Source organism: Lycorma delicatula, chromosome 12 (assembly GCF_047948215.1).
Source record: "Lycorma delicatula isolate Av1 chromosome 12, ASM4794821v1, whole genome shotgun sequence".
Taxonomy (NCBI): Eukaryota; Metazoa; Arthropoda; class Insecta; order Hemiptera; family Fulgoridae; genus Lycorma; species Lycorma delicatula.
Genome location: NC_134466.1, coordinates 57877150 through 57889169, shown reverse-complemented (window position 1 = coordinate 57889169; position 12020 = coordinate 57877150). Strand labels below are relative to the sequence as shown.

At 25.9% G+C, this 12020-nt stretch overlaps 1 protein-coding gene across 4 annotated transcripts in view; it reads right to left on the bottom strand.

Annotated features, from left to right (window-relative positions):
* Nucleotides 1-11517, bottom strand: part of LOC142332943 (cystathionine gamma-lyase-like) — a 46049-nt gene extending 34532 nt beyond the window's left edge. Inside the window, exon 1 of one of the 4 annotated variants that reach the window (XM_075379659.1) lies at nucleotides 11357-11517. The gene's annotated coding sequence lies outside the window, so the exon portion shown is untranslated. Of the gene's footprint in view, nucleotides 1-2125; nucleotides 2283-11345 lie in introns of those variants that run through there. The other 3 variants (XM_075379658.1, XM_075379661.1, XM_075379660.1) reach the window with 3 other exon arrangements.
* Between the last annotated feature and the right edge of the window lie 503 nt (nucleotides 11518-12020).

The following is a 12020-nucleotide window of genomic DNA, read 5'->3' as shown; positions in this document are numbered from 1 at the left end:
TCTCTTTTACATTTTTCCAGAAAATTTCCTCAAAAGACTGGTCTTTCAGTTGGAGTTCTTCATAAGGCTCTAAAAAAACTCTTAACTCAAGGCTAAACAGAAAAAGAAAGTACTATCAAATGTTTCATTCCAGGTGATATGCACGGCTTTGGACAATGTTTTTTTTATTCAGATCAACCATTGCTATATCTTTCTAAATAGATTAACAATCGAAACAATAAAGAATGGAGTACTGAGAATCCTCACAATTTTCATGAAACCTTGCATTCTCAAAAAGTTGTTTGGGGCTCAATTTTGTGACAATGAGTAGTTTGACTAATTTTTTCCACAAAACCATTAACTACAGAATGTTATTCATACATTATTAAAATTTTTATAGCCTTGCTTAAAACTATAGAGTGAAAGTGATGGCTACAGTAAAATGGTGCTACATGCCACACTGCTGAATTGACTATGAAATTGTTATAAAAATTTTTTTATAACCATATAATTTCCTATGGTATATTGGTCTCTACTGTCCCCAGATTTCTCACCATCAGATTTTAACTTATGAGATCAACTGAAAGGTACCGTTTCCAAGGACACACTTTGAATGAATTGAAAGAAAATATTAAAGTTGGCATCTCTGCAAACAGTGTAGCAACTCTAAAGAAAGTTGCACTGAACATGAAAAAATTAGTTGATATCTATATCGAAGCTCAAGGTAGAAATTTTGAATATTCATTGAGTCGAGAAGTTTTGAATATTCATTGAGTCATGTATGTGGAAAAATTAAAAATTCAATTTCTTTTGTTTCCTGTAGCATATAATTAAATTAATGATGCCATTAAATAACTAGTTTGTTTTACATGTGAGTAGTATGGCTTTGTGAACACTCTGTATATTAAATGCAATGTTTCTCAATTATAAAGAGTTAAATTATGTAAATAACTTTACATAAAAATTTATACGATTTTCAAAAAAGTTTAATTTAATTTAAAAAAATTAATCCTGTATAAACATAAAAAATGTTAACTTATGCAATTTCCAGTATTACATAAAATTACACATAATGCGCAACATTAAATTGCATATGATGTTTCTTAGAATAGAAACTTATTTATATTCATTTAAGAAATAGAGAAAAAAATATATACCAAGTTCCATATAATTTATTTTTATACGGAAGTACCCATATATCACAAGTACTCATAATTATATCATAATATATGGTAGTATATAATCTGCTTACATCGAAAATTAATTTAAACATCAGGAAAACATTTTTGAAAATATATGTTTGGAGTGTAGCTTTATATGGAAGGACAATTGGAGTACCTGAGAAGAAAAGATTGGACGCTTTTGAAATGTGGTGGTATAGGAGAATGTTAAAAATCAGATGGGTGAATAAGGTGACAAATGAAGAGGTGTTGTGGCAAATTGATGAAGAGAGAAGCATTTGGAATAATATAGTTAAAAGAAGAGACAGACTTGTAGGCCACATTTTAAGGTATCCTGGAATAGTCACTTTAATATTGGAGGGACATGTAGGTGAGAAAAATTGTGCAGGTAGGAAACGTTTGAAATATATAAAACAAGTTGTTAAGGATGTAGAATGTAAGGGGTATACCGAAATGAAACGACTGGCACTAGACAGGGAATCTTGGAGAGCTGCATCAACCGGTCAAATGAAGACAAAAGAAAATATAGCAGTACTATGTCATACCTAAACCCCATACCCAGTACTCAACCAAACAGTACATAGAAAGTATTGTATCATGCCTAAACAAATATTCTAGATAAATTAAACTGTTTGCTTGCAGCTGAATAATTCTACAACATTATCATTTTAAGAAAAAAATTATTTCATGAAATCAGATTTAATATCTTTCAGGAATTTTTATTGTCTTAATATTTTTTTTTTTTTTTTTTATTTAGTTGGGTGGGAATCAACTTCCTTTTGTGATTAAAAATTCTGTAATAACAATAAAATTTGAATTTAATTTATTTTCAATTGACAATAAATTAATTTTTTTTTTTAAATAATAAAGATAACTATATCAGGTTTATAGATCTATGAAAATACAATCTCAAATAAAATACTATACAATTAAAATATGAACACAATAACTTAAATATTACATACCTTTAAAATAATAAAAATTTAATAACACAAAGATTAAGTCATAAATTAAAAGACAGGGCTAGAAGATACTTATGTATATATACTAAAGCTGATGAAAAAGAAAATAATAATACTGACACTCAGTGTGTGATAAACTTATATACGTATCATTAAAAAAGATAGCTGTAACAAGATAAAGCAATAGAAAATGATGAAAAAACCAGTTAAGATTATAAATTAATGATGCAATCTCAAGATACAATATCCTAATATAATAATTATATAAATATTATGTAGAAATGAGTGTCATAAAATTAAACAGATAATCAATAAAAATGTGCTTAAATGCAATGTCATCATCACTAATCTGATTATTGTAATACATTGTGCATGTTAATATAAACACAAAAGTAAATATACCATGGATAGATAAACTGATGATGTGGGAAAATTAATATAAATAAAATATTGTATTAGGAAAAGCAATAAAATAAATAAGTAAAAGATTAATAAAAGAAAAAATGTATAGGAAAAATTATTATAAATGAAGTAACCCATATGAAGAACTTCTTAATTAAATTTATTTTAGCAGAGGAATAATTCTAAGAACAGAAGAATTTACAGACGTATAAAATTCAAATTAATAAAACAAAAGGAATGTCTAACTAGAGAATGCAATTGAACTTTAAGAAGATATGCTAATAAATTGTAAACAAAAAATAAATTTATACAAAAATAAATTGGTTAGATTACATTCTAACATTGTTTACAAAAATGTACAACTTAAAATTTTAAATAAATGGCCATTTTGAGTGTTAAGCATAATCAGATACTGAGAAAATAATATATATAAAAATATAAGTAGTAACTAACAAACAAACAGTATTTATGTAAAACTATAAATGTTTTCCTGATGATGATTGTTTGACAATCAAAATGACCTCTAGTTTAAGATTTTAAGTATAAAAGTTTTATAAACAGTTTGTGAACAGAATGTATAATAAATCTTTCAATTAACTTCAATAATCATTTAACATATTTCTTTAACTACATTATTTAAATAAACAGATTCATTTTTGTAAATTTTATTATATTATTTAAACTAATAGACTTACAGTAAAGCTATTCAAACCAAACATATCCTGGAATAATTAAAAAATAAGAAATTATCTGCTGTAGTATGAAGAATAATAATTAGGAAATTACGCGCTTTGTACTCTTAATAATAGTTTTTTTTTACCCAGCTTTACCTGATAAGCACCTAAAACCCAGGTTAAGCTCTTTGTACAACCACAGGATAGAAACAGAGTCCCTGGAGTGATCTGTAGTCATACCAAGGGTGAAATAATTAAAGTATTTCAAATGGATCCAATTCCATCTAAAAAATCTCACAAATATCCACTGGGTAGGAAAGGTTCATTGATAAAAAAAAGGAGTGGTTTATAATTATGGGACAACCCTTTACTCATAGAGACCATGAGAGAAGATAAATAAATCCTCTGTACATTGGAGTAACCAGGCTTCCTCTAAGCAATGGGAATTCATTCCATTAAAAATACTTCAGATCTAACTAACTACCTTTACTTTTCTTTTTTTGATAGGAATAACACTTACAGAAACCAGAAATAAATTTTATTCATTAGGTAACATCTTAAGTATTTAACTGTAAAACATTTGACAGCATATTTGTTTAAATAGAATTTAAACAACCATGTAATGATATAAATTTCTTAAACCAGTTTTCACTTACACTACACTATTGCCTACACTGCACAAATAATCCAAATTATTACTTTAAATAATCATTCCCTCCCCAATCTTAAAACTGAATAATTTTAAGAGTATAATAATTTTAAAGAGAATTATTGAATAATTTTTTTTGCTTTATCTTCCTTCGGTTTAAATATTTTTCAAAAATTTTGTGAAGTTTTAAACTTCCTACATAAGGCTATCAGAAAATACATACAACTTTATTAATTGCTGACACCAGACCTAAAATGTGAAAAGTTTTTCTTGAAGAATTTCTTTTTCTTATATTAGCCTGTACTGAAAGAGGGGTTAGATTTAGAGAAAACTTTACTTAAGGGCATAACTTTGTTTAACTTAACCTAGACATGAATGTTTTTAGAAAAAAACTTTCTTAAAATTTATTCTCCTCATCTAATATATATAAATATATTCTGTTTTTTGTGTCTAACTCTTTTAATTTTTATTATTAAATTTTCTTTTTTGTATTTTTCTTCTTCATTAAAGAGCTATTAAAATTAAAGTAGCTTTGGTACCTATATTTTATTCTGGCTGAAAATGAGAAGTATTTTTTCATATCATTTCATAAAAGTTAAACTTCATTTTTTCAATTCTCTTTTAAATTAAGTTTTTGTTTCTTAAGGTCACTTCTTTATAAATAATAATTTCCTAAATTTTCCCCACAGAATAAAATAGCCCTAAGATAAACTAAAATAAAAAATTATTCAAAATTTGGGGATTTTGATGCTTAAATCTTACTTTGTTAAATAATGACTTGATCGGCTTAGCTGGAAAAGTGACGATTCAAGTAGTAATTAAAAAAAAAGAAGTTATTTCATCTTGTTCAAAATTAAATACTTGAAATTTTATACAACAAGATGTAGCTGGACAATATTAATATTTAAAGATATAAATGATGATTTAAAATTATAATCACTCTCATTTTGAACTTTAAAAACACAAGACTACATTTTTTTTTTAATAAAAAATGAGTTTTTAACTTGGATAACAAATTTTATTAAAATCTACAAATTTGTTTTTGATATGAATGTTTAAGAAAATAACACAAACAGGCACTCAAATAGAAAATAAGTTTTTTTTAGACATTTACCAATACAAACTTCTGTCTTTATTTCTGTATAAATAATCACTTCTGTTTGGCTACTTAGTTTTAAAGCATTCTATATATTCTATGAAAACTGGAGTGGCTGTATTCTAGTTAAAAAAGTGCAAAACCAATCATCACCCTAACATATCCTGTAAGTGTTACCCAGAAACAATGATAAAAGAAAATTATATTACATTATCCAGTACAATTCAAATTTAAAATTTTCCAGGGTGGTGAACCAGTCAAGTCGGTTTAACTGAATTGCATGACCACCTATGCCGAATATACTGAATAAATATTTGACAAAAAATCAATCTCAGTTGAAATGTCTGCAACATTACAAAAAAAGGTTTTCAAGCGAAAACGAATGTTTTATTAGAAATCTAGTACATTTTACTATAAGATGTCACCTAAACTGATTCTACAAGTGTTTTGAAAAAATTTCTAAATGTTTTCAAAATTGTAAAGTCCTTTTTTAATCACTATGTATATTACTCTTTTATTGTATTACATTATTTAACATACTAATAAGTAAAATAATTCTACATGACTTCTACACCATTATTATCTGCAAGTTTATCTTAGAAAAAATTCAAGGTGATAATTAATATTTTATAAATAAACATATGTTTCTGAATGAGCAGTCTTTAAAACTGCCACAGAGAACATTTTACTAACAGACGAATCATATTTACAATCTGTTATAAGAAGAACCTAAAATTTGTTCATCCAAAATATTTTTCAAAACAAAATTCTAGAAAACAAATATACATGATTTTCTTCTCTTAATGTACAAAAATTGGTTTTAAGAATTACCAAGCTAATAATATTCAAAAATATTTAGTGATTTGTTTCATTTTACAAAATGATCAACTGCAGATATTAATTACTTTATTCAAATAACCAATATACAGAACATAGATGTATCAAATAGAAATATGACATATAATTCTGAAGAAATATGGTACAAATGAAATGCTTTTACTTGTTTTGAGAGAAATATTTATTTAAAGTATTTCAAACAGATAAATTTAACAAAATGGTATTTTAATTAGATTGCTCACTATATAATATGCATGATACACCTTAAAAATAAAGATTTATGCCGGTAAGGATGAGAGAACAACAGAAATAGATCTTCAAGTTCAGTCGTAAAATGTTTGGCATCACCCAACAAAAATATAGGTCAATATATTACCACTGATTATTGTTACATTAATACAATTTACAAAAGATTAAGAATACTGATTTAACAGATTTTAGCAGCATGAAATTGTACACTAATTTTATACTGGCCTCTGTACGCCAATAGTAAACATATTTGAACAGGTAAAGAGAACAATAAATTGTTATCTACGTTATTCAAAAAAATTTACATTACTGAGCCCAGATCAGGATTACCGCCAATCAAAATTGTCTTGGGTATAGCATAGGAAAGCCAACTATAAATTTACAAGAACAAAATAATAATGATACAACATAAACCATTAGAAAAATTATCTAATATAAATCTATATTACAACAAAACAAAAAAGGGACATAAAAATACACACCAGTCAGTAAGAAACTATTCTTCAAAAAGGTTAAAGTTATTATTTCATAAATTGATGGATAGAAATTACAGTTCTGAATCCTTATACAGTATACATGGATCAATCCAAATTGGAAAAAAAAATGAAGATGAAAATTGTTTTTACTTGAATTACCAGAAGGCATTGTTGAAGAAAAATACAGTAATTTTAACAGATTACATAAATATATTATATCAGCAACAGAAAATATTTTAAATAAACAAGTTATTCCACAGATTCTACAAAACACTATTGCAACAGATAGGCTTAAACAACCTCAGCAAAAATAAGATATTATCATTACATGACAAATTAACTTCTAAGAAACTTTGATTAAAATTATTTGTAAATAAAATAATTATTTGTATTAAAAGTTTTGCTCTCAATGAGGAAACATTGAAAAATAAAACAAAGCAAAAAAAAAAATTAATAACTGTACTATGCTGTCTGATAGCAAATGAAAGATTTTAATTCTTAATTACAAATAATGAAATTTACTTTTAATTTTAACAATTACTTATAAAAAAGAAATAAATTGAAATAAATGTTCAGCCCTTACTTAATAATACAAATAAATAAAATTTCTGAGCAAAGAAAAAAATACTGTGGACAATTTAAGATCTCAATTAATATTGCATGCTTGAGGTAACGGGTTGGCAAAGCTAGGTATAATAAAACATTGACCTCAAAAAAGAAATACCTAAAATAGTATTGTTTTTAGCGAGGTTTTATTAATATTTTAGGTATTCTTTTTTTATTTATTTAATTTTAGTCTAATAAAGAAACATTAAAATTGCAACATCTAAAATCTAATGCACAACCAATCTCTTTAATAAATTAAACGCTGTTTTAAATGTACATATATGCCAAGTTTAATAAAAAACAGTTATATCTATATTATGTAAGTGTATCATATAAAATTTGCTTATGTGTGCACATTTTTTATGCAGAACAGTTCATGAACATATGCTTATAATCTAGTATAAGTAACAGTATGTTAAATAAGAAGTAATGAAAAGATAAGATTTTAAAAAAAATATTGAATAACATTAAAAATAATATTAAACACCACTCTTACTACAATATTGCAATCACTCTGATTAAAATCTTAATAATTTAAACAGTAAATCAATGAATTATTTCTACTACTATTAATGTTATCCAATTTACTATTTATTCATATTTATACTAATAATTATGATGAAAAAATAGAAAAATATTCTTTTTTCTTCATTCATTAGAATGATTTGATACATTTCTTCATTATTTTCTACTCTAAGCCAAATTTCTAGGTTCAACATAATATATCTTACATCCTACATCTTCAAACATTTATTCCATATATTCTTATCTTTTTACCCAACTGCCCAAACAGGAGTGTAATGTATTTGGAGTGTATGTATGTATGTATGTTTGTTTTACCCTAGCAGCTCAATGGTAGAACCAGTTTAATGTATGACCCTATGTTGGAATCCTTACATTACCAAGAGTGTCATACGTTACCTATGTATATGTATATAAATATATAAAATAGTGAAAATTTAATGAACTGTGAGCATCTATCACTGTGTGAGCTGGGTTTGAACTGAATGATTCGAATCAATCAAATGAATAATATTACAAAAATAATAGAATTAAATTTAAGTTAAAATAAAATAAATTAAAAAATTTCTTGTTTAATAATAGCGGGCTTCCTGAGCATCTCATGCGAGTTTAGACCACCATCAAAAGGCAAAAAAACAGGGTGCCACCCAGGGCACTGTTTTTGGGAGATTCAATAGGGTGTTCTTATAATATCTGCAAACAATCGTAAGATTTTCAAAACTCAAATGGGGTATTTATTAACAGCTGAAAGCTAACTTTTGCATGCAACAATTTGACATGCAAAAGCACATAAATAACAAATAATAAATTTTATTATCAAAACTTGTAGCAGATTTACTTCTGAGAAAATTGATGTAATAAAGTTTATGAAAAAAAAAAATCAACTTTATTTATCATAAATAACAAAACAGATCAAAATATCTGAAAAGTGTTATGAATTGTAAAAATTAAAATGGTTTACTAGCCATAACTCTTTAACAAAACATTTTCAGACATACATTTATATGAACATTTTTCCTTATTTCAAGCTGTAGAATCAGTTCTCACATATTTTGCATAAAATGTATGAAAAACAAAAAAAGATCAAATTTTATTGTTATAAATAACACCACCTACCACCGCTTAAAATTTAAATATATGTTTTTTTTATTGTTTTTCTCTACCTTCCTTTAGTTTAAATATTTTTTTAAAATCTTTTGAAAGTTTATACTTTATATAACAGAACTATTAAGAAATGTCTTCAATTTTTTAAAATTATAAACACCGGACCTAAAATGTTTTTTTGAAAATTTTATTTTTCTTAGTTCAGCATTTATTGAAGGGTGTTTAGAGAAATTATAGAAAACTTTACTTAAGTAAATCTGTTAAACTTAAAAATGATGCTCATGATTTGTTTGATCAAATATAAGAATATTTTTAGAACTAGAAAATTATTCATGTCTGTTTTATTTTTGTTATAAGTATAAATTTTTTATTTTATATTTAACTTATAATGTCTTATTAAGAACATTATAAAATCTGGTTACCAAAAATGTTTTCCAATAGTGTTAGTACATTTTTGTTATTTTTTTAAAAGAAGATGAAATTATTTTATTATAAAAATAAAGGCCAGACACTTATTGTTTGAACTGCAAAAACTGTTATTTTGTAGTGAAAAAGCTGTGCAATTATATGACTCGACTAGCGTAGCAGGAAAAAACTACACAATAATTTGCGTGATAAAACTTAATATTTATTTTAAAAAATTATTAAAAAAGATGCAATCTCAGAAAAACTTAAAAAGTAATAATTTGTTTACAAAAGGTAACACACGTTACTTAATTGCAACAAAAAACAATAAATACATAAAAATTTGTTAATTTTTTACGAAACATGCTTTTTCATATCTATCAACCAGTATGCTTGTTTTATTAATAAAAAACACAAGAGTCAATATTTAAACTGTATGATCACTTGTTAATCATGGTTTAAAAAATCATTTTACCTCAAGATAAAATTATACACACACACAAATTCTTTTTTGTTTATAAACAAAACATTTATCATAGTACTGCAATGAAATAGTTAATATTCATACAAACACTGAGAAAAAATTAGTAGTATTAATTAGAGATCAAACTAAGAAATATCAGTTTTTTAAATATCTATTGCAACATCAACGTTTAGAGCTTCAGTAAGAGGTCAACTAATTTTTAGAGACCAAAATTTTCAAACACATGAGTCATTATAGGTTCTTAATAGATCAGAAGGGCTACCTGAATTTGTCACTTTTCACATTTAAAAAAAAACTTTTTCTTATCAATTTAAAGCCATCTAATTAAAAATATCTAACATATTTATTTAGATTTAGATATATATATTTATGACAGGCTAATGATAACATCATCCCCTAAAAAAGTGGTCATAGTTATATTTAAATGATCTTCTTAAAACAATTACACCTGAGTTATATTATAATTAAAGATAAGCTTGGTGTTTTAAAAATTAAAGATAGGAATTAAGTTATGAAACACATAATTCCTATCTTTCCCCACAAAGCCTAGCATGGGATGATAATTATTTTAAAGAATGGCAATGACTAAATTGTAGCAGGAGCAGCTTGTCTGATGTCAGTTCACCTACAACTGGTATGGTTATGGGATCTAATAAAGTTATTACACAATCACCACCACCACATCCTATTTCATTCAATTAATACAACACCCTGTTGCAGGAACCTGAAATCAGGAATGCACTACATTCATGGAAATCCTGCTAATAATTTTGAAAATTTTTAAAGGTAATTTTATGCACATCCAATAAATAGCTTAAATGAAAACACACTACTTTTTACATACTATCTAATTTTTTGTTAGTTGTTCTTAGTTTTCATTACAGGCAAATTCCCACAAGTATCATATTTGGTACTCACATGGCTATATCTGGGAACACATTTCTGATATATACATACAATTAAAAAATTATTTTTCATATAAAAAAAATTGTTTTTATATTTATTTTATATAGCCAATAATTAGTTTTTCAATTAAAGCCTTGTCTTAGTTGAGAAATATATACACCCATTTTTTGATTGGTAGCCCTCTACAAGTATGCTGTTATCTGAGGGTGTGTAAGTAGAAATTAGTTTACAATTATGCCTCCTAAAATTTCAGTCCCTTATACAGTTCAAATTTTTAAAAAATGTGCAATAGTTGTCTATATTACAAGAACAAAAAAAATGTGGGGATTTTATATATAATATTAATGAAAACTAATTTTTTAAATTATGTAATCAAAATTTCAATTGTGAGACAAAATGAATTAACTTAAAACAAATACAAAACATGTTGAAATTAATTAATTAGAACCATTTTAGTATTTCAGAAAGGCTCAAATATAGAAATCATGCCAAGTTGGACTATTTTTTGACCCACTTTTATTAAAAATATCATAAAGGATCTTAGTATTTAAAATTACTTTAAAGTTCAATACTGCAACAGAATATGATTGAGTTAGTGTACACGTTTAAAGTAGGACATCAAATAAAGTGGACCGACAGAAGAAATCTGTAAATTAATTAAGGTACAGTTTACCTAATTGACTTAAATACGGAAAGCTTCACTTTTCATTAAAAAAAAAAAATTACGATGGAATATTACGCTAAAAATTTATGACGGTATAATTTAAATACGTTTATAAATATATAATAATTATACGATAAATACTAGCTTACACTAATGTTACCTAAACCGTCAACCTAAAAATACTACAGATGACAGACACCAAATTATTCAGAATTACAACCACTGAACAGCCAACAACGAGCCGGTACAACCACTATTCCCTAACCACCGCGCTCTCAACTCAACACGTTTCACAGGTTCCTAACAGTAATATACATCCCAACTATATTTTGCCATACTGACAGCTGTAGTCAAATGGCAAGCTTTTAAAAACAATTGGTAGAAAACACATAACCACGTGTCATTTATGACGCTCGTTCACTATATTGATTATTAGATAGGTATTGTCTGTCTATTATCGATTCCTATAAGAACTAAGGCGTTGGCTGTATATCAATATCCATTTGTATTTTTTTATGCTAAAAACGAATAGAAAATTTAAACAATAAAACGAGGTCTAACATAACTTTTTTTTGTTTTCAGTCATTTGAATGGTTTGATGCAGCTCTCCAATATTCCCTATCTAGTGCTGGTCCTTTCATTTCGGTATACCCCCTACATCCCTACCCTATAACATAACACGTTAATAAAATAATTTTGGTGTTATTTTAAAGCCATCTAAATTCTACGCCAGTTTTGAAAACTATAACAATACTGGTAAAAAAAATTCTGATGCTTTTGTATAATTTTCAAACAGTTAAACTATGAATCAAAACTATTAATTC